Source organism: Triturus cristatus, chromosome 10 (assembly GCF_964204655.1).
Source record: "Triturus cristatus chromosome 10, aTriCri1.1, whole genome shotgun sequence".
Classification (NCBI taxonomy): Eukaryota; Metazoa; Chordata; class Amphibia; order Caudata; family Salamandridae; genus Triturus; species Triturus cristatus.
In genome coordinates this window covers 1151760950-1151781279 of record NC_140593.1, presented here as the reverse complement: position 1 = coordinate 1151781279, position 20330 = coordinate 1151760950, and the positions used below count along the sequence as shown (strand labels likewise).

Sequence of the window (20330 nt, the reverse complement as noted above, 5' to 3'; positions counted from 1 at the left end):
GCACCAAGGTTTTGGAATGGCTGCAGCCCAGAGGGCTTGGTATTGGTTTTGTTGCCACAGACAATGGCAGTAATGTACTTAAGGCCATGGAACTTGGTTCCTATTTCAGGGTTCCGTGTTTGGCACACTGCATAAACATTATAGTGCAAGACTTTCTGAAAAAAGAACCCATAGTAAGCAATTTACTGTCCATCTGCCGAAGAATATGCACTCATTTCAGCCATTCTTTTAAAGCTCGGAAGCAGCTGAGGATCATCCAACGTGACCGTAGGGTGCCAGTCAAGGCACTCATCCAGGAGGTGGCAACACGTTGGAACTCAACGTATTACATGCTTGATCGTCTGTACGAACAGCACAGGTCACTCAATGATTATGTCTGGTACAGAAGCAGTGATGCTAGTGTTAAAGGCATGACCCTTCAGAGGGAGCAATGGACCCTAATTCAATGCCTGACTGAGATGCTGTCTCCTTTTGAGGTCTTCACACGTGAAGTCAGCAAGGAGGACTGTACAATGGGCCAAGCGATCCCATTGTTGCAAATGCTAGAGCATGAGCTGAATAATGTGTCTGAATCCTACAAAGGTGTAGAGGACAGAAGGCAAGCCCATGACTTGGTGGAGAGCTTATCCAGGCGCTTATCAGAAAATGTAAGGATACAAAATAAAATTTTGTCACAAGACCATTACATTTGTGCCACAATTCTGGATCCACGTGCAAAATTAGGACTATTCCGTTCTTTTTCCGACACTGATGTTGCCCGCTACAAAAGTTGTATAGCTGAAGCAGCCATCAAGTTTGAAAACGAAGGGCTGCTAATTAAAAGCCCGCCACATCAACCCACAACAAGTACTGATACTGAAGCAGGCCATGCAGAATCAAGTGCAACTTCGTCGGCTGAGGGCAGTGCGGTTGGCTCACAATCGCAACACTCACCATCACCATCGACTACAAAAACAATAACTGGATCATTCTGCCGAGTATAATCATTATCAGATTGGTATGTAAAGATGGGCTTTAAGCACAGTGCTGATGCACAGAAAAAACAGCACAAAAGCTTACCAGCAGCAACCCTGAACATTGAGCGGATGGTCCAGGCCTATCTGGACGACCAAACAGAGGTGTACGTTGATCAAAACCCATTGCAGTATTGGTATAGGAAAAGGTCTGAATGGCCACAGCTCAGCAGGCTGGCGATAAGCTATCTGGCTTGCCCTGTCGCAAGTGTCTCTTCCGAACGTGTTTTCAGTGCTGCAGGTTCCATTGTAACCTTGAGAAGGACCAGTCTATCTCCCAAAAACGTGGAGAGGTTAACAATGATCAAAATGAATCAGCACTTCATACCACCGAATTACACAATGCATGAATCAACAGAGGAAGATGAGGACAGCGGCTCAGGTGACGGAAGTATTGTGTCAGATGATTACCTACTACTGGAAGATCCCCCAGAGTTTGAGGACGAGCTATACTTCCCTGACAATTAGGCTCGCACTTACTGTCTTCCTCCCTTTTTTCCCCCTTTGTTTGTGTCTGTTGTTCCGGTTATAAACTTGTGAATCGCAACCAATGCATTATCACCGTCTTCTAATCTTCTAATTTAAGATACAAGTTTCAGGTGTCTGCCATTTGACACTACAGTCCTCAGAATCCAGCTCCTCCGCTCGATCATACTGCATCTCCTGGTCAATTCCATTTCCCTCATGAATGATGATTGGATGATGGTAACAACAAATTCAAACTTTCCTCGTCCTTCCAAAACAAGTGGACCATGAATCTGATGACTTCTATAGCTATCCTCCTTCAGAGCCGAGAGAGACTGGCCATTAACTGAAAATAAGATGCAACAGGTAATGATTGATGCCATGCATTGTCCGCAGAAAAGCAGACTGAGTGATGTAGATTTTGTTGTGTGTGTTGCGCATGAATGAATTGATGTAATTGTGCACTGCCACTAATCAACATTCTATAGAACACACTCATTTTCCTCTTCTGGCAAACAAGAAATGTGTACTTCTCTCCTGCATCTTGGTGATACATTGCTTTTAATTCAATACAGGAAGGGGACTCACTCAATCTGCTGCGCAATGCAAATGACTGTGACTTAACAGCACCGTCCATCATGATGATGGCGAAAGAGACGGCCTGCAGCGTTAACGAGATGAGATGCAACAGGTAATGATTGATGCCATGCATTGGCCGCAGAATAGCAGACTGAATGATGTAGATTTTGTGGTGTGTTTCGCATGAATTGATGTAATTGTGCACTGCCACTAATCAACTTTCTACAGAACACACTAGTAATTACTAATTTTCCTCTTCTGGCAAACAAGAAATGTGTACTTCTCCTGCATCTTGGTGATACATTGCTTTTAATTCAATACAGGAAGGGGACTCACTCAATCTGCTGCGCAATGCAAATGACTGTGACTTAAACAGCACCGTCCGTCATGATGATGGCGAAAGAGACGGCCCGTTAACTTAAGATGAGAAGTAACAGGTAATAAATGATGATAATTAATGGCATGCATTGGACACCTGACTCTGAGCTATTGGTCTTTGTGTTTGCGTTGTTTGTTGTGCACAAAGTGAATGATGTCAAAGTGTACTAGTGTTAATCTATCTTTCTGTACACAATAAAGAATGACTCAAGTCAGTAATATTTATATTTCTACTCTTGTTGTGTTCTAAAAATTACACTTGTACTGCAGGCCGATCTTCAGTCAGTAGAAGTATCAGAGCTGATGATGAAGTCAGGAGGATGTTTCATCAGTGGCATAAAACGGAAAAGCCTAAAGGTAAACACGTGAACCACAACCACAGCACACCCAAATGTCTGTGTAGAAGTTGAATAGAGTGTAGCGGTGGGATGACTGCAGTGCATTGATTTTACTAACTTTAACTGTAAAATGCTATGTCTGGAATGGATAATGTGCTTTGCGTTTGTCCAACTCTTTGAGAGAAAAAAAAAAAGGACTCTAAAGTGTTAACGTAGGATGTGCTAATGGTAAGCACTGTGGGCCTGATCTCTCCTGTTACTGTTGAAGGTCTATGCTGGAAACAGACTACAGTAGAGATGATGCATATGCATACATGCCACCTCGGAAAGTGTTCTTGTTGCACTACACCATCACTTGTGCATTTGTTTTCACTTTCTTTCTGAATATCCCCTTTGGTTTTCAATCTAAAATTACAGGCCGGGCCTTGTCCAAAACTTTGTAAAACATTACAATGCATATTAATTACCTTACCAATCAATCACCTTTTTATTCCAGCCGGGCAGTGGCGAGTGGTGAGGCGACACACCCAAGATTGATGGACGAGAGGAGCAAGAGGAATGCCGAGATGCAAAAAACCAGTCCACATTTTTGACCAGGATAAGACAGTAACAGTATCCACTTTTCACTTCTTTTAAATAATTTGATTAATATCTTGTATACATTCTTTACAACAGTGTGTTCTTGGAGTTGTTATTATCAATCATCATTACGTTTGCTCTGTGTTTACGATTCTTCACTACCAATATTTAAAATTTCTATTTGCTATCTGTTAAAGTATTAAGGCCGGAACAGAACAAGAAATAGAAGTGTATGTAATCCGGGTCTCATCATGCATGCATTTCCTTTTTTATACCTTAACATATGGAATGGATATGGTATGGTAGTCTTCAATGATTGTCGTTTGTTTGTCTATGTATGCATACTGTTTTTCTATGTCAAACCTTTCCCAAAATCCCCCTTCCCATCCAATCAACGGACCCTAACCCTCTTCCCCCGGGCTGTGTGACTTATTGTCGAGGTGTAACTAAATTAAATGTACACCAATACTTAATCACACACTTGCTGGGGCGGATGTGGTGAAAGCAACACTACTTCAATTTCAATGCAGAGCGATGATCTTCTTCTGCTTGCCCACCCATGAGTAGGATATTTCACAGGTTATTTTATTTAACAAAGGAACATATACCTCAGCATGAATTGCCGGCATTGATTTGATTTGTTTGTTGTCATTCCTCATATACAGCACTAACTGTTAGACTGTAGGCATAGCCAAGTCGACAAAACTATAGTTTGTAACTCTGTCTAGTAGGCTATCCTCATAATATCCAGCATTCATTTTTTTTGTCAAATATTTGAGCATATATTTGTTGCTCGGTAAATTCTGTGATGTACTTCATTCAACTACTCCTCTAACAGTCTCTCAAAGGCGATTGACTATCTCCTTTTCTTTTTTTGGAAATGCTGCTACCCTGCCAGTGTATACTACTACTATACTACCACCACCACCCCAATCATGGCATGTATGAAAAAGGAAACCATCTTCACCATGCAGCCAGTGCTGTGCCACAGTTGGACATAAACATCAAGCACCGGTAAGAGAGAAGTTTGGGGGAGGCAGAATCAATAATGGACATGTTGTCAATGATGTCAGTTTCAAACACCACTCCAAAGAATGCATAGTAGGACCAGTCAATGAGTGAGGTGTGTCGCATCTATCTGTTTGTGTCTTATACAGTCAGCAAATTATTGAAATCAAACACACGCTATGGGCGGCCATGCACCAGCAAAGAAACAGTGTGATGTAAAACAGTTACCCCACCTACAAAACATTAACAACATTGCATGTAACATAGAAAAATATATTTAATTGACCCTAACAAATAAACTAAACCCACAAAAGCTGACCCACCCCCCTCCCTAACCCCAATGACTGTCCATAGAAATAGAGAACGCCCAAACGAGTGAGGAAACAAACAGGAATTAAAAAAGGGGCAGTGACAGGGACTAACTGGTGGGGCGGGACTGGAGGAGGACATGAATCTGGTCCTCTAAATGGGCGACGCGGCGTCTAAGGCCGCGGCAGTTGCAACCACTGTGGGGGGGGGCACCGGAGATGGCACGGTGGCGGCGGGCAGCCGCCAGACGGTGGCGCCGTACCGCTGGAGGGCGGTGGCTGGGGCCCGGGGCACTGGAGGAGGCTTGAATTGCTGCTGCACTCTCCTCCTCCTCCTCGGCTAGGACCACCAGCCGCCGGTATTCCTGCTGGATTGCCTCCAGCTTCCGGCGCCGTGCCTTGGCGGCCAACTCCTTCCGGTTGATTTTCGGAGTAGCTGTGTATCAAAAAGAAAAAAACAAGACAATTGTAAAATATAGTCTTAATAAAACAGTAGGACAAGGTAATTATTTATACACATAGTGGCATGGTAGAGTAGCACTATAAAATAAAGCACAGTAGTACATAACATTTTAAATGTCGCCCGTCCTTCTTCCTTCCACCTGTCTTACACTTTTTAGTTGAACAGTGCACCAGGTGCTCTTCTCCATAAAACTTTCAAAGCGGAGTTGAAATCAGATAGATGAGGCCATTGGTTACTCAATACTCTGGCTCCTAGTCCTATACCAATTAAAGGGAATTCTAGTCTTCTAGTTCACTCTTCAAACGTCCCCAAGAACTCATACTTACTTACGACATCGGATAGCGGGCGGACTTTGTCCGCCCGCCATCCGACTGCTAAAAAGGGTGGGGGTCCCGTGGGGACAATTAATTAGGATGATGCGCCCGGCACAGTGGCGGGCGCACCCTGTTATTTTAAATTTAAATTCTGGTTGGCTTTGCTGAAAGCAATGCTAAAATGTTGTGCTGCTTTTCCAAGCACAACATGACGGGCCTCGCACGGAGCCTGTCACGTTTTGCTTTGAAAGTCGGGGGGGTACCATAGCATCGGTAGGTACCCTCCATGGGGGCCCCCAAGCATACTCTGCAATGTGTGCATGCCTTTCCGTGGCGGACGGTAATGCCGCATCGCAAAGGCATTCCAAAATGCAGATTATATGGCTGCCGGTGTGGTGAGAGAGACACCACCGCCATATTGAACCCTTTTCCGCCTAGACATGTCTGAATATTTTCTACAGGGATGGCGGGAGGTTTGCCCCTGCTGTGACGGCAGTGAATTCCAGCCAGCCCGGCGGGGGCAATACGCCCACCATCCTAATGGGGCCCTAATTCACAACTTTACAGTATACATATACATACAGTACACCTTTGCAGTGAGTGTGCTGTCAAGTTCAACAATAGTTAAAGATTATGAATCTAACTTACCACCGCCTGCCACTGGTGCTGCCACTCCCCCTCCGTTGCTATCTGCAACTGCCGCATCCTCGCCCTCTGCGTCGCCTTCGCTGGCCCCAGCAATGGTGGTCGGTAGTGCGCCTAGAAAACATTACACATTTATTAGGCAACATATACACCTCCCCCCTATTGATCAGTAGCAAGGTTGAAAAATGAGTTAATACTAACATAAATCACTAGTACAAATCAGGTAGTAGTAGAGTAGACACTAAGTTATATGATCATTGTAGCATTTGCTTGATTAGCCCTAGCCATGCACATGTGACGTTACCTTTACCTTGCAGCTTCTTAAGACACCTTTGAGCCCACATGACCTGCCTCACACTGCTACTGTCTAGTCTACGCGCTGCGTACAGGCGGTCAACAAACATTAACAAGCCACTTTTTTAGGAAGAACTGGTGTACTACTGTTACTGTTAGTCCATATTGCTTATCCATAGATGCTACACTTTTTGGCACGGCTGAGAAATGCTTGCAAGTTGCAATATACTAACGCACACCATTTCCTTTTTTCGCATTACAGACGCAAGATTCGCTTCTACGAACCAGAGCTTCTGAACGATGCACCAACTACCAGTACTAGGTTCTTCTGAGGTGAGGGGTCCCTTCACTCACATCTTCATTTATAAATGTATAGAAACTAAATTGCTATGGGATGGTGGTGCTGCCTTCCACCACTTCAGTTATCATGATTTAATTCCCAACTGTATAAGTGTAACAATGTATATTGTTTTAATGTTATTGATTTGCCGGTTGGTGCTGCTAAGATAACAGTGTACAGACCTTCTCAAATCGAAATAAAAATTTTAAACTTACATAGACTTTGTGGTATTTGGTGTGGAGTGGACTAACTTACACGATTGAGCAAATTAAAGTAAGGGTGTGCATGTGAATTGCTTCCACGACAGAGGTTGGGTGTGTTAATGTTCTGGGTTGTCTACTTGTTGGTTGTCTTGGGGGGAGGGTTCCGAGACCTAATAGGTATGACAAGACAGTACTATAGTCAAGCAGTGGAATTGTGGTGGGTGCGGAATTTCTGATTGAGGTGTGCAAGGAAGGTCCAACCTACCATCACCAACATCCTATTTTCTGGTGCAAATGTATGTGCAAGATCCCTACAACAGTTGTATGTCCTATAGGGTATCATATCAAAATATTAAGAAATCTGGTAGGGCTGTTGCTGTGAATTTTCAAAGCCTAAACATCAACAAGAGTAAAAAGTAGTACAAGACAACGACCCAACGGATTGTACGAGCTACTGGTGAATATGAGTTTTATATTACAACCTTTCACAAAGAGTGGCACTGGGCAAGACTAGCTACTACAGTACAGACAGACAGACTGATAGTATGTAGTAGTACTCAGTCATCATAGCGGAGGCAGGGATAAGCTTTTTGAAACCGTACAGATCGAAGGATAATTGGTGGTAAAAAAATAGCATTTGGAAACACACTATAGTTCGGGAGAAATGGGGCAGTAAAAGTTATGGAATAAGAAATATTATTAAAAACAAGAAGACTTACTGGGGCCAGCAGAGGAGCCCTCAGCGGTGTCCTCCTCGTGGTGTTCCTGTCCCGCCGACTGCCCAGTCCCTGCCCGTCTGCCCCTGGGTGCTGATGAACAGGAAAGATATAAGAAAGACAAACATTGATGGATGGTGTCAACTTAAGCAAATACAATTTTTTTCAACAACGGTCAAAAAACACTTATGTAAACAATTGCAATAACTACATTGACCGATCTCATCTGGTCAACATGTAATATCGGGGGATTCGCAGTTCGACTACTTAAGTTACTATTTATCAACAGTAATCCATTCTTCCATTCTGATTCCAGAAAACTAAGTTACAAGTAAGCCTAAGTATTAGTACAACCTACCACCCAACCTAGCCCACCTATTCCAGGCATGCCAATTGTACATTAAGTATGCATTTCGACTGTATTCCTCAACAATGTGTATGATCCAATCATGGAGGACACATTAACATGACTACATTTTTTGTATATACACAATTTTGGTTTGATTGATGCTCATCTGCTACTGCTAAGTAACTGCAAAGCCTACCTCCACTCATTGAACAAACTAGAAAGGTTCTAAAGACTGGCGTACTAGCAGCACGTCACGTAACTGAGTGAGGGGGCATCACGCATACCACTAACCAATTAGAAGCTCATACAAAGTACCTAAACCTATGTATCAATCCGCCCCTATCTATTAGTGACAGGACAAAGTAAGGAGTGGACATGAGTCACTGTAGCATTACGTAACTTAATTTCTCTAAAATAAACTCGTAAAGAATCACGCTAAGCAAGCGCAAACGCAAAGCTGCAAACAAGTAAGATTAGTAGTAGCGCAGAAGAGCACCTGTGTCATAATCACAGAAGACTTTTAAACGTGATTAACCTGGAATGTATTGCAAGCAGCAACATTCTATCTGGTTGGAAGGAAAAAAAGATATTCGCAATATATAACATAGAGCAGAAGAACAGACACGTAGTTGTAATAATTAAATAGGTACTCACCAAGCCCCGGGACCTCCACTCCTAGCAGGTCCAGCAGGTCCTGCTCACGGTCCAGGATGTCGGACCACCGGTGCGTCAGCTGTGCCTGGGTGCGCCGGACCCCAGAGATGCGAGACACTGCCCGGCGCACCTTCCCCCACCGCTGCCGACGCTCCCGGAGGCCGTACCCGGACCCAGGCCTGCCACCTGCTGCCAGGGTTGAGGGGAGGTGGCGCTGCACAAAGAAAATTAGTGCAGCCAACTCCGCCTCCCCAAATAAGGCCCGTGCATGCACCCCTTGTGGGCGCCGCCTTCCGCAAGGAAGGCGGTCGCGGCTCTGGCTGCGCCGGCGAACAGCCCTGCCCTTGGACATGGTTCTGGGGACGGGGCGGGAAAGAAAAGGTAAAATAAATAAAGGAGTAAAGGAAATAAATAGCAGGCAATACAAAGAGAAAAAGTAGCTAAAAAACAAAAAAAAGGTACACAAAAACCAAAAATATAGAGGCAGGAAAATAGTTAGAGAAATAATAAGTAATAAAGATCCGAAAAAAGTGGCTATAAACAAAGGATTGAAAAGATTTAGGGAGGATTGAAAATCAGGCCCCAGAACCATGCAATAGAGTGGAAAACAAGATGGCCGCGCCCGTTGCGACCACGTGCGCAAGTTCGCGCGATATTTTCTCCCTGAGCAAGCAAAAAGCAACGCGATCAAGTAAAAGCGATCGCGAACAGGAAATATCGACCGCGAACATGCATTGCGCGACCCGGAACAGGAAGTAAACAACGCCAGAGGGCGGGACAAGTGAAAACAAGATGGCCGCGCCCGTGAGCGACCGCATGGGTAAGTTGGCGACCCGCGAACACGCAAAAAATACCGCGAACAGGCGGCAAAAAACTTCCGCATCTTCGCGATATTTCCGGCGTGTTTGCGGAGATTTTCTGCATTCTCGCGATAATTTGCGGAGGTTAATTCCGCAAATTCCGCCCACCCCTAATGAGTATATATATATTCACAGAAAAAACCATAGGTTTCAGGCACGTTATAGTTAGGAATTAGCATTTAAAAAACCTCAGAAATTCACTGAAAAAACCATAGGTTTCAGGGGTGTTATAGTTAGCTGGACTTTTCACTTGTACAAAACCATTGAAATTCCCCCGTTATAGTTAGTTCAGCTAACTATAACTCGCGCGCCCGCAATGCACTGCTGATGACGTCACATATTACATCACTCATGACATGGTCAGTGACATCACTCATGACATTTCAAATGACATCACTGATGACATCACTGATGACATCATCCAGTGAATGTGTGTTTTTCTGAAAATTAAATATGTTTTATATATGTATATCTCAAGGTCGATGGAAGAATAAATGGGTATATAAGTGTCTAAATGGATGATTTGTTTTTGAAAAATTGATTGTGTAACTGACTGATTAAGTGTATCATAGTGAATACATGGCTTAGTGAGTAATGTTTAAATATGTAAATATCTGTATCAGTCTCTCACTTTGTGTATAAGTGGCTGCATGGGTTGGTGAGTAGCTACATGGGTGTCTATATAGGTTATTAGTTGGTTTTTTGAGTATCAGTCTGAGTGTCTGCATGGTTCGGTGGGGGGTATTACGTAGTGCATAGTTGCATGAATGAGTGACTCACTGTTTGTATGTGTTGAAGACAGCATGTGTGCAGGACTGTATGGGTGGATGAGTGTGTGTATGGGTGTGTTAGTGAGTGAATGACTGTCTCAATAGTGTCTTTATGAGTAACTACATATGTTTTAAACTAGTATATGTGACTATTGGTGTATATAAGTGAGTATATGTGAGAGTGAGAGATTGAAAGAGTTCCTGTATGAATAAGTATGTGTTTCTATAAGTGATTGTTTAAAAGACTAAGTATGTGTAAGTTTCCGTAGAAGTAAGTGTGGTGGTGTGTGTATAACTGTATATGCAAGTAAATGTATGTTTGATTCTTTATTTGCATGAGTGACTATGTGTGTGAGTAACTCTATGGATGAGTGGCATTGTGTAACAGGATGTATAGGTGGATGAGTACATATGATGAGTGAGTACATGTATGAGTGACTGTATAGGACTGTTGGTGAATGAGTGGATGTGTATGTAGATCTAAGAATTACTGAAGAGGTTGTTGTAACTGGTATTGGTATGTCCATTGTTTTGAAAATTGTAGTCTCTATTTTTGAATGTGTGTATCAAAGGTCATATTAGGGTGAGAGGAGGTTTGCCACTCTATCACAAGGATGATGTCATCAGTGATGTCATCAGTGATGTCATTTGAGATGTCATGAGTGATGTCAGGAGTGATGTCACTGACCATGTCATGAGTGATGTAATATGTGACGTCATCAGCAGTGCATTGCGGGCGCGCGAGTTATAGTTAGCTGAACTAACTATAACGGGGGAATTTCAATGGTTTTGTACAAGTGAAAAGTCCAGCTAACTATAACACCCCTGAAACCTATGTTTTTTTCAGTGAATTTCTGAGGTTTTTTAAATGCTAATTCCTAACTATAACGTGCCTGAAACCTATGGTTTCTTCTGTGAATTTCAAAGGTTTTTTAAATGCTAATTTCTAACTATGCCTACAGAGATAGGACATGTGAAGAAAGAAGAAAAAATGCACAGAAAGAAAAAAAAGAAGTGCAGAAAGAAGCAACAGAAGTCCTCAAAGACGAAGAAAAGTGCAGGAAGAAGGATAACGTGCAGAAAGAACAAAAGAAGAGCAGAAAGAAGCCTTGTTGCAAAATCATCCTGTACCCTCAACTTTTTCAGACGGATACTGGTGGTAACTGAGTCTGACTAACCAGTCCTAGAGCCAGTGCTATGTTAAAAGACACTTAGAATACAGTGAAAACACCTACATAAACTAGGGAACATTATGCGTTGGGGTCCCCCTGTGATTAGCATGACCTCCTCTGTAAGCCCCTAGTATATAATAGGGCAGGGGGATTAAAACTACCTCTTAAAACAGGCCACAGGGCGTTTTTGCACACGTTAACTCAGGCCTCGTCCCCTCCCTTCACCACTTTGTAAACACGCCCTGTGTCCGTTTTTAGTTGGGAGATTACGTTCATTTGAATCCTGAGGGTCCCTAGGGTCCAACTAGCCCACTAGGTACCTCCAGTAAGTGCCACAGAGCTGCGTTGCAGAGAGGTGTAAAAAGTGACACGGCCTGGACCACCTCTCTGCAATGCAGCTCAGTGGCGCTTGCTGGAAGCACTTGGTGGGCTAGTTAGCCCCCAGGGGCCCTCAGTATTGAAGGGAAATTATATCCCCAATTTAAAACGTGCCATAGTGCGTGTTTGCACACGTCACCTCAGGCCCCGTCCCCTCCCTTCACCACTGTGTAAACGCGCCCTGTGGCTGTTCTAAGTTGAGAGATTAAGTCCCCTTGAATCCTAAGGGTCCCTAGGGTCAAACTAGACCACTAGGTACCTCCAGTAAGCGCCACAGAGCTGCGTTGCAGAGAGGTGTAAAAAGGGGCTTGGCCTCAGAACACCTGTCTGCAGCGCAGCTCCCTGGCGCATACTGGAGATGCCTGTTGGGCTAGTTGGCCCTCAGGGACCCTCAGTATTGAAGAGGAATTAATTCCCCAACTTACAACTCGCCAGGGGGCGCGTTTGCAGAGTGCTGCAAGAAGGGGACGTCGCCTCCGGCACGATGCCAGTCTTTTATTTATTTTAATTTTGTAAGAAGGGGGGCTGTGTGGTTCCCCTTCTTATTTTAATTTATTGGCCCTGATGACCCCATCCCCCAGGGCCTGTCTCCTAATTATATTTTTTTGACCCCACCCCCAGGGCCGGCCACTGTTTTTTATTATTTAAAAAAAAAAAATATTTATAGACACACCTAGGACATGCTGGATAAACCGTACGTACCTATCACCATGACGATTTGCGTGATATTCATTAAAAGGCGACTATGCATACAATGAATCCACGTGGAATGTATTTACACCACTAGTGAAGCTCTGACATGTCTGATGCCCTACCGTGCCTAATCCCGGTAGACACCCTTGTCGTTTATTTATACAAACATGGGTAGCTATTGACGGGCACATTTAATACACATGCACACCAAGCCATTCAAAGGGGATTCGACAAAAATTCGACCAAAACTATGCAAGAAACCCCCCTCACGATTAATAAAACACACATCCACTGCCGAATGTGTAATACTTTTTATTTTACTCTCTGGAAAGGGGACGAACATCACTTGAGAGTCACAGCGCGCTCCTGGCAGAGCCCAATGCTGTGTTACACCCACCATTGCCTGCTGAGTGCCACACACCTCTGTGTTGTATTCCACTAGCTAGTGCATATGCTATGACACTCTCTAGCCCATGTGCACTGTAACACCACCCCGTGAATATGTCATGCCACACTTGTCTTCTCACGGGTTATATTGCCCCATCTAACGTGCCTTCCTTGATGCCTATGTTATAACGCACAGTGCTATGCCATACATATTACAATCTGGGGTCCATATCTTTGTCACAGTGCATATGCAACGTTACACTCCCCAGCACATATTTTATATTACAACTTTAGAGACTAGTTAGGTTACACAACACTGCCCTGTGCATATTACACTCCAAGGTGCATATCGCTTAGCACGCGCTAGTGCCTGTGCTATCTCGCGCTCTCCAATGAATCTGTCATTGCGCACAATGTATTGCATATTATATTTCACGCCCGGTTCATCTTATATCACACTTTTTGGTGCATAGTTTATACCATACACTATATCTAGTTTTCATTTTCAATCGTGCTCTCAGGACTATGTTCTATATAACACTGTGTTCACCTACCCTTTTCACAGGCATTACATTTTGCGATAGGGGGTGGAGGGTCAGGGGGTGTTTCTGCAAAGTGAGCCCGGAGTCACAGTCACAAACGTCTTCTTCTTCCTGAATAAAAGTGAGATTATGCTGCATACTTGTTCATATTTTAAGTAATTTGCACAGACACACGTTTTAAAAACAATAAAGCTCCTAATACCCGCCTTCTCTGAACAGTTAGCTTGCTGCCCCATACCCCTCCTCCCTATCCTCTGTTGTGTGAATTCATGGACTAGTCTCCTCCCTCCTGCCATGCATGGTCTGATGTGCTGCCACTGCCCTCAATTTAGTATGATGTACCAGTCCACTCCTCCTGCCCTCCATTGCCCAATTCTATGTCCCATCATTGACCTCCTGCTTAAACTCTGTGCTTAGCTTGCTGCCCCTATTCTCCTTCCCCCTGCCCTCCGATGTCTTTGTGCATGCCCCTGCTCCATCCTTTTTGCCCACCATGTTCCATGGACCTGCCACTCCTATCTACTCTGAGTGTTCTGTTGAGCTGCCACTCCCCTCCCACCTGCCTAGCATTGTCAGATGACTGTAACCTGTCCCTGCCACCTCCACCCTGCCTGTCCACATGCCATGCCCCTATCCTCTTCCTCCTGTCCACATGGTCCATTTTACTGCCACACTCTTCTGCCCTCCCTGGTCTGTTGTGCTGCAACTTTCTTGTCTGTGCACAGGTCCTGACCATCCCTTCTATCCTCCATCGTCCTTTGTGCATGCCCCTGCACCCTCCTTCTTGCCCATCATAGCCATTGTGCTGCCACTAACCCTCCCACTTGCCATGGATGGTCTTCTGTGCTGCCATGGCCCCTCCCACCTTCCCTGTGTGGTCAGTTAGCTGCCCCTGACCCCCTCCCACCTTCCCTCCATGGTCTGTGTGTATGCCATCACAGTCTCACTGTTGCTGTTCATGGTGTGTCTTGCTTCTAGTGCCCATCCTGCCTGACCTCCATGGCTATCTTGCTGCTCCTGCCCTGCCCCCTTGCCTCCAGCCCTCTGTTTACATGTGCAGACCCCTACTCCCTCCCTCCTGGCTTGTCTGTTCCATTGTAATGCCCCTGATCCGTCCCTCCTGCCCTTTATGGTCTGTTATGCTGCAGCTTTCTCTCCTGTCTGTCCATTATGGTCAGCTAGCTACCATTGCCTCTTGCCCCTCTGTTCTCTGTTGTTCATGTGCATGGTCCTGTCCCCTCCCTCTTGCTTTCTATGGATTGTTGTGCTGCACTCCCGTCCCGCATGCCCTGTGTGGTGTATTGTGCTGCTGCAAACCCTGATGCCTGCCCTGCCGGGTCAGTTTGGTGCACCTCTCCATGTCCCTCCTGTCCTCTGTTATCCAAGTCCATGTCCCTAACCCATTTCCTTCCATGATCCAATGTACCATACTTGCGAACATTTTGAACTTGGTAAGAGGGAGATTTTGAAAAAAAGCTGGGATATTGATTTTCCCCTTTGAGTTACATTGAAAAAGAGGAGATTGTAGACAGGAGACAGATCAAATAAAGCCCATTTGAGCTTAAAAACATTGGACGTTTCCTGGCTGAATCGGGTCTGTTGGCATGTATGGCTGTACTACCATTGCCTCTTCCTTCTGCCCACAATGGTCTATTACATTGCCACAGCCTCTCTTGCAAGTCCTGTATTGTTGGTTTGTTGGCCCTGCCCCCCTTTCCACTGCCCTCCATAGTCTGTTGTGCTGCCACGGCCCTTCCTGCCTGCTCAGTGTGGTTAAATTGTTGCCTTTGCACCCTCCTACCTGCCTTCAATTTTCAGAGTCCGTGCCCCTGGCCTCTGCCTCTCAACAGTATCCTAATGAACAACTAGATTGCTAACATTCTGTATTTATTACAAAAGTGTGGAACGCCTGACGTCATCTTCATGTAATCAAAACTGTAATACCTAGAGCATTTCCTTTAGAAATTACATATATGAGAGTGTCTTATTGGCATCAAAATTATGGTTAGTGCTCTAAAAGACTAAAATAAGGACATATTTTCTGAGTTTTCAAATAGCGACAAAGCACTTTTAAATTATTTGTTATCTTTATGTTTTTTTATCCAGTTGACCACTTGATTAAATGTTGCACTTAGGGGAGAGGATGTGGTGTTACTTCCAGAACTGCAGACTTTGCAACTGGGGACCAGGTTGGAGTTTCTTCTTCAGCTCGACATTCTGTGATTCTGGTCAAATCACTTAGTCTCCCCATGTCTACAACCAAAATGAATTTGTTCTTGTGTGATGTAACCAATGCTCATGTAAAGCACTCCAATACCTGACAAGTCTGCACTATATAACACTGCAAAAGCACAAAATAATAAGTGTTTTGCACACTTCTGTCATTGGGCTATATTTGGGCTACATCTGGGTGATTTTGGGCGACATTTGGGCTCTTTTGTCTCCGGTGGCCATTTTGGGAGATTTATTTGTTATGAAGTTTCCTAATTTCCTCATGTACTGCAGTCTCCTCAGTAGGAAATGCTTTCAGTTTTTTACTTTGATTCCATCAAGAAGGCATTCAGATATGTCACACATTTGCCATAAATTCTGAATGTTAGCACTCTAGTTGCTCATTAGATCACTGTAGTAAAACTACTGCTCACCAGGGAAAACTGCTGCTGGTATTGAAAGTGCATGTTTCAGTCTGCATGTCAGAATTGTTTAATGAAATAGAAGAGGATTTGAGAAGTCACTCAAAATGTGCCCTAATTTTTCTTTCTGCTGCACTAATCATACTTTTTATGGAAAAATGAACCCCCTAATTTTGTTCCTTTTTAAATTAAATGTTTTAAGAGTTACCACTTTAATCCAAGCAAGATGGCTTCAGGTGTGCCATACGTTTATCATAAGTAGGACTGTTAGCGCTCTAGTTGTTCTTTGGAACACTCTGGAAAGCTGCAGTAGAACACAAAGGAATCAACTGACAGTCTCTGCCCTTGTTGGATGTACATGTTTTACTGAGAATGTCAGACTTCATTCTCACATGACTGAGAAAGATAATGTGAATTTACAGAAAATATGCTCTCAGTTTAGCTTATAGATCACCTTCCAAACCTCTGTGGGAAAAGCATGAGAAAATATTTTTCTCTCAATCATGATATCCCAGCAGAAGGCTTTTTCACATGGTGAAATCACCTTAGAACATACCACAATTCCTAAAATGAGTATGGTACCATCAACAAATGATTTATAATGTAACTAAAGTCTTAAAACCTTCTATTAACTGCAATGATTTTTAATGAGGTGCTATCATGTATATTGGTCCCAAGATGGCTGCCTTCTTGGATGAAGTGCTGACAGCCAATCAGATCTCAGGATGAGATGTGTGGTTAGGCTCCGCCCACATATATATATGATTTTACTTTTGATTTTCTCAGGAACTACTGAACAGATTGACACCAGACCTGCAAAAGGCACTTCCCTGACCTGAGGACTACCTCTCTGCCAAATTTCAAGTAATTCTGTTCAGCCGTTCGGGCTGTACCTTGGACTAAAGGTCCCTATGGAAAAATGCATGGGGAAAACGTGTTTTGGGACCCCCCTTTTTTCTCGGCCCCCGCTTGACGAATCACCCCAAGACTTTTAGGGTAGGAGCGGAGCGGAGCGCCCCACCTGTTTTGAAAATTTTGCGAGGATTCGTCAACCGGCGCCAAAGTTATTCCAAATAGAATGTTGCGGATTTCCTATGGAAACACGGTCCTAACTATAACTATCTACTGGCGACCGCCAGTAGATAATATATATTTATATATATGTGTGTGTGTGTATGTATATATATATGTGTATATATATATATATATATATGTATATATATATATATATATATTCTTAAAGGTATTGTTATCTTTCAAATTCTGTGTTTAAGCATGATATCGGGGAGCGGCTCCACTGGCATAGTGGCCTAGGGACCAGTTGTCAGGATACTCCCCTGACAAGCCAATCAGGGGCAGGAAAAGTCCACTGGTCACCAGTGAAGAATGAAAAAAGGGCCCTACAACAAAGGCCCTTCACCACAACAATGCACTATTCTAGTCCACTGTAGCCACATTGAATGTCCCTGTTTTGTTTATGTTTTTTTGCCCTACTGCAGTCCACAAGCATGTTTCGTCCTGGAAGCAACGACCTTCACTTGAAGGAGCATCACACTGACACAAAATCTTACTCTAGGCAGCCGGATGCCATCCTTTGGCAAATGCCACCCTTGTTTGGGTGAGGGGGGAGTCTTGTCTCCAAAGGTAAAAACAGCACTCCTGTAGGGAGGAACTAGGATGCTTCCACCCCAGGGATGGAATTCCTTACACTAAGTTTGAGCTTGGGTACCATTGCTATTTTTGCATGGTAACTGTCTGTGTTTAGCAGGGCACATTTAGGGAGATCGTGCTTTAAGATTGTTTTGCTCTCCTCCTCACAAGTTTGTGATCACACTAAGGGCCTGATTATGAGTTTGGTGGTCCATCGGACCGCCGAACCCGTGGTGGAGGTGCGGTGATGGTTAGGGCACACGGGACCAGTGGTCTGACCACTGTATTACAACTACAACTATCGGACCTCCATGGCACTGCCACAACCACCAGGGAACCACATTCCCAGGTGGATGTGAGGCCACAATATGCTTGGCAGTGCCACTGCGGCTCCACCAAGTATATTACGAGTTTCCTCACTGCCAGTGAAGTTGTGGCGGTGTTCACGTCATGAAACTGCAGGCAGTGAGGAAACTAAGGGGGCCCTACAGGGCCCTCTGGTGCCTCATGCCATGGGGGTGCATGCAGGGAAGCACATGGTGTGCCCCCTTTTCTGCTTGCATGCCCAGTTCCTGCACAGCAGTCTATGCCGTGCAGGAACTAGCTTTGCCATTCCCATTGCAGCGCCATTTTCAAAGGCACCGCCAAGAGACCGCCCACCAGACCAGAAGAAAAATAGTAACCTGGCAGGTGGGTGGAAGCGGGGCAGTGGTGTGCCACCCCGCACCACCAAATCCATAATCAGCCCCTTAATATTGATCGTATTTGTCATTTCAAATGTACTCCTACAAAGACATGGTCTCTGCAGGAGCAAGACTATAATTAAACATTAGTCTAGCAATTGAAATGGTGAATCCCAACAGCTTTACCTTGTTCTTTGACATGATTAAGAGAATTAATGCAAATTAACCAGCCAGGAGTAACTTAGTGATGTCCCTCGTGGATGCAGAGTGGGTAGCAGGGTTCCAATCACCTATTTCAGAGAATTCAGAGAAAGTGTCTTGGGAGATTTTACATGCAAGCAATCAACTTTCTCAGAGTTTGGCAAGATCACAGTTTGTAGTAAATGTGGATGCAAATTATTTTAGAGGCAGTTTACCATTAGTGTATGTTAGGTGTTACAAAAGCTCAGTTGTTTGTCTATAAAGTTCAGAATTGGATGACATTGACATGGAACTCTTGATCTCAAAGATGTTCTTGATTCCGGGTGACAGAGGAAGATAAGAATTTCTCCTGTTGAACTGATCCCTTCCACCAGATAATAGGCAGCAAGTTTCATAAACATCCAAGGGACTAAATGGTGCGTTCTACTTGCTGCCTTTCCTGACTGCAAGCCCATGTGGACAGGCAGCCTGAATTCCAGACTCCGGGATGACTGTAGGCATGGCTGAAAGTTGGTGCCCTCAGGATTCAGTCTGGTTGCATCCAGAAGCATTAGACTTTTCTCTGAAGATCCCAGCCTCATTTGTGGGGCTTCAAGTCCAGAAGTGAGAGGTGCAGATGTTCAAAGAATGGTGTTGGGTACTAATGAAGACACGGAAAAAGTCTGAGACCCAGCAGAGGACCATCACATTCCAGAGGCGACTTGACATTATGAGCCTACGCGAGGCAAGCACGATGGCACAAACAGAAAACTGCAATTCTTACACAAACGTCTCCACCACAAACTGGATCCAATTATCTGTGGTCTCACTAGGTCTCAATATGCTAACTTACTAGTGCCACTTTTCGCTGAGTGCCAGCCATGAATCTCGTTCCAGCCATGTGTAGTCGCAGCGAATGAAAATTTACTTCTAAGGCAATTTGTATCTTTAGCAGCACTTTATAGCAATGGCTAAAAACAAATCTAAAGAGCAGAAACCAAAGAACGTATTCCACGTGGCAAACAGCAAAACGCTGAAAGCAAAAAAGAAAGCAAAACCGGTTACGACCAATCTTAAAAAGATAAACATTCGGAATAATGATAAGGTCGACATGGTTAATTAAGCATTTTCCGAAATACATCAGGCAGTTAAGGAGTGCTCAAAAGGAACATCGTCTGAGCCTCAAAAAAAGAATTTGATCCCAAGTCGACCCCAGGAAGAACCTGTGAATGTAGAAGAGACTGCAAGCTTATTTTCACATCTGTAATCATCATTAATGTAGAAAAAAAAAAAAACTAGTGCCACTTTTCAACAAAAAAAGAGTTAAAGTCTTGAATTAATTTGAATCCCTTACCCTAACCTGTAGACTCTGACACTACTCCTTAGACACATTGCACACCGACAGACTTAGTATTGGACCACATTACCTAATGGTGAAACAAGGATAATTTTAAGGAGTTTTTTTATATTCGTTTGGGGGATTCCTTCAGTGAGAGTGCAAGAGTTTGCCAATCGATCGATCCTTCTTATTGAGGACTTTGGGCACTCTTTTCGGTCACAGTGTAAGGAGAATTCCTTAAAACTATAGAAATTAAATGCCACCCCAACTATGTGTACATTAATGTAGGAGAGTAGGATCTGCACTTGTGTTGCCCCCACTTTTTTTCTGATGTATACACTGGTTTCTGGCTATAGTCTGGCTGGGTCCCTGCTAATCAGGGCCCCAGTCTAACTGA

At 44.1% G+C, this 20330-nt stretch overlaps 1 pseudogene; it reads left to right on the top strand.

Moving 5' to 3' along the window:
• Positions 1 to 19493: 19493 nt before the first annotated feature.
• On the top strand, positions 19494 to 19861 carry LOC146796792 (ribosomal biogenesis factor pseudogene; annotated as a pseudogene).
• The last annotated feature ends 469 nt before the right edge of the window (positions 19862 to 20330 follow it).